Source organism: Neodiprion lecontei, chromosome 5, assembly GCF_021901455.1.
Source record: "Neodiprion lecontei isolate iyNeoLeco1 chromosome 5, iyNeoLeco1.1, whole genome shotgun sequence".
NCBI lineage: Eukaryota > Metazoa > Arthropoda > Insecta > Hymenoptera > Diprionidae > Neodiprion > Neodiprion lecontei.
In genome coordinates this window covers 36641140-36645111 of record NC_060264.1, presented here as the reverse complement: position 1 = coordinate 36645111, position 3972 = coordinate 36641140, and the positions used below count along the sequence as shown (strand labels likewise).

At 42.6% G+C, this 3972-nt stretch overlaps 1 long non-coding RNA gene across 2 annotated transcripts; it reads left to right on the top strand.

The window, feature by feature from the left end:
• Nucleotides 1-963: 963 nt before the first annotated feature.
• On the top strand, nt 964-2738 carry LOC124294832. 2 transcript variants are annotated; one of them, XR_006904769.1, is made up of 3 exons: nt 964-1308; nt 1553-1789; nt 1869-2738. It is a non-coding gene; the product is annotated as an uncharacterized LOC124294832 (long non-coding RNA). The 2 variants fall into 2 exon arrangements; XR_006904770.1 differs by having other exon boundaries at nt 1164-1312.
• Nucleotides 2739-3972: the final 1234 nt, after the last annotated feature.

Sequence of the window (3972 nt, the reverse complement as noted above, 5' to 3'; positions counted from 1 at the left end):
CCTCAGGCAGTCCCTCTCGCTTTCCTCCGCGGCGCCGCTGGTGGCGCTGGGGCAACTCATTGTCCTAGCCCCTGCTTTGGACATGACCTTGGGGATCGCTCCCTTCGGTCCAGCCGCGTCGGCCTTCGCCTCCTTCCTTGTTGACTCTAGGTCGACGAGGACTAGCGGCGTCAGTATTGGCGCTGGCTCCCTCGTCTTGTTCTCCACCCTGGTGGTCCGCTTGGGCGGTGGTGGTGACCTACGGAGGCTGGTCCTTCTCGCGAAGGGGTCCACCTCAAATACTTCAAACTCCATCTCCTGGTTTCGGTTTTCTTGTTGGTTTGTTTGAAAAGAATCCATAGTTATGATATTTAAGTCTAACGACGGTTCGGCCATCATGACAGCTGCACCGCGGTGCAGCATCTATCCCCGCCAGAAAGAACCCTAACCCCATACTCGCACGGAAGCTGCTTTCAGCTTATCGGGTGGTCAGCCCTATCCATGCGATCCCCCCCTCCCCCCTTGCCTCTTTAGGGTCTTCCGTCCGGGGGATTCCCCTGTCAGTCAATCCGAGACAGGGTAGGCCCCCATTCGGGTAAGACCTTGCCGGAAATACCCTACCAGCTTCGGGTATGAGGAAATACTGACCAGGTAATCCTCCATACATGCGCCCAAAACCCAAGATTCAACCCTCCGATTGGCTCCAGCCAGCTGCAAATAGCGGTTTTCCCACTTCAAACCTGCGGATTCCTAGAAGCCCGCAGGAAAGGTACAGACATTTTTTGCAGCCCTGGTCGGCGGATTACTAGTCCGGCCTTGGCTAGTCTCGGAGGAATATCCTCAGAGGTCTCGACCACATCCCATTCATTCGCTTCCCATTCATTCCTCGCCATTCCCTCACCCAACCTCGAGAGGCTGGGCCGGTTGTGCTTGGTGGTAGTCGCTCATCTAGTCTCGCCTTTGCCCAGGGACTTTGGGGCCCTGTAGCGCGATTCTGTAACTCGTTATGCTGTCGTTATGGACTCATAACGACAAGTTTCGTTATGCTACCGACCGCGTCGCTATTATAACGACAAATGCGATTCTGTACACTATTCTTAGCGAGTTTTGTCGTTATTAGTAACGAAAAGTGTCGTTATGATGTCGTTACGGTGCGAGCGGATAGCGACGCTCAGAGACCCCCTCGGTACGCTATAATGACGATTATAACGACACTTTGCACACGAGCTAGAGGAGTGGTGTGCGTTTCCCATATTTTTCTCGACTCCGAGAAAGTGCTTCGAAAAGTGCTCCGAAAGTGAAAAATAATTACGACGTTTGAAATAACAAGTAAGTAAGTTGAATTTTGCAGTAATTAGGAATTATCAATGCAGATTGACTTCAGAAAAAATTGTAGAATAGATTTCATTATTTTTTAAAAAAGAATAAGATAACCTATAAATTGTAGTGTTGCTCCGAAGAACCCACAAAGTTGCTTCCACAAATATAATTATTCATTAATTTCATTAATAATTCATTTCTACTATTAAGTCTATTATTTACGCTGTTTCTTTGATTATCTTCAATCTCAAAGGATCATGGCTATCGAATACCTTGCTTGGGATGTATTCGTTCTTGAGGAAAGATTACGTCGACTCGAACGTCGTGTGGAAAGAAGGCGACTGAGAGATGCTCAGAATCCTTTTCAGCTACCACGAGAAGAGTTTCTCAGCCTTTTTCGCCTGCCTCAAGAAGCTGTGATGAATCTTGGTTAACACCTTAAGCGCAGTCAAAGCGAAAATATTTTTCACTGTTCAGCAAAGCAGCATAGGTTCAGTTTGAGTTTTATATACATAATATGTATATTATATTTAGTCTACTTTTTTCTAAATCAACATATTTTCCATCAGGTGATGCTGGATATCCGTTGGAGCCTTGGCTGTTAACACCTCTGGCCAATTTTCCTGAAGATACGCGACAACATCAATATACACAACAACTATGTAAGGCTAGAAGCGTCGTCGAGCGGTTTTTTGGAGTTTTTAAATCTGTATGGAGATGCTTGTCATACCAGCGAGTCTTGATGTACGAACCAGCGTTCGCAGCGAAAATTGTTAATGCGTGTGCAGTACTGCACAACATGAGAGTGCAACTACGATTAAACAATGAAGATGACGAACAACTAGCACCGATAGCTCATCCTGTAGAGAATGATGTTGATCCGATGGATCAAGATGAAAAATACAACAGACGAGGACCACGCGCTTTGGCTCAACGAATTCAACAACAAATTATGACAGAAAGATTTACCAACTTCCGTGATGCGGAAGAATAGAATACAGAATATGGAATGATGTTTATGGTTAAATTGCCAACAAGTATAATGTTTAAAGGTGATGAGCGAAATTAACGACAACAGAGTCAGGGCGGTGTTACGCTCCGACGTACCGCCTTGGCGTACCTTTTTCAAAATTCCATGTCATTTCATTTCTTTAATATCTTCAATGCACAGATATTATTTCATCAAAATCTCATAGGCTCATAGGAGTAAGGCTCCGGTCAAGCATCTCTAGACGCCAGGTTCGATTCCTGGCTCCGTCGTTAATTTTTCAAAATCACCAATTTTTCGAATTTACATTCCTTCAACTATAATGTTTACAATTGATTGTACATAAAGAAATATTCAATTGTGTTTTTAAAGTATAACTTTATTTTATAAAAAATATTCACCTTTTTTAACCTGAACAAAAAATAAAAACGCGAAAAATCTTTATTCTAAACTAGACCTCAATTTTTCTTTCAAGTGGTATTGTTTTTAAATAGCTTTGCCTCCATGAAATTAACAAACTCAAAGACTTCTTGAAGTATTGAAAATATTACAGCTACAGTTATGATCTTTAGTAAAAAATGGGAGTAGTTATATAATTTTACTCTTCAGAATATTGGTTCTACGTGAAGAACCCAATGGTGGTCCATGCAAAAAGAATAGTGAGGAAAACGTAGAAGCAGTAAACGCTGCATGGGGATTCACGACACGTGGTCAAAGGGCTCCTTTTAAGAGTATGAGTGCAAATCAATTTTTTTACTCGTATTAAAATTTATTAAAAGTATTAAACGGTGTTAAGATATAATCACAATGATGATATTTATATTTACAATGTTCACTATACGATGGATTTGCACTGACTGTGACTGAGTGATTGTGCGCGCCTCGATTTAAACCTTCATGCGCGCCACCGCGGCACGAATTTCAATTATTTTAAGGCGAGTTTCGATAAAATTCTAGTTACTTACTAAGGATTTGTCACAATACGTCACTTCCAGTCGGTATCCATAACGACGATTCGTTATCCCATTCTGTAACGTCGAAGTGTCGCTATTCGTAGTTACGGAATCGCACCGTCGTTATGAGATTGTCGTTACACGCGGCGAAATTCGTTATCGTTACGATAGCGTTCCAAATCGTTATTCTTATTAACGGGATTGTCTGATTATTACACATATCCAGATTATATCAATTCAATGCCCGGGGCACTCAATTTCGATAGGTATGCTCCTGCTGTAGAAAGAGAGCGCATTTAGCATTACGACGTCCTGTCTTACTTGCTCGAGGATACTTTTTCAGCGTCGATGCTTCCTCGATGTCTATCTATATGCTCTAAAGCTAGCACCCTAACCGTTGCAGTATTATTACATTTCGGTACATTTACTATATCACTTTCTTTTATTCAATGGTATTAAAGAATATAACCCACGGTCTTACATACAGGTCTGGAAACTCCATTGGATGGGGAGGCTAGGAGTGACTCAGATATTGAATCAATTTGTAGTTTACAGTTTCGGCACTGCATCGCTACTATCTAGTAGGGCTGAGTTACAGAACCTCAAATTTCGTTATTAGGCTGTAGCGCGCTTGCGCCAATATACAGAAATTTTTTCTATCTCTGTCGCTCACAGGTGACACGGGTGACCCTACTAGGTTACAGCGACCCTTGCGGCCAATCTAAGAATTAT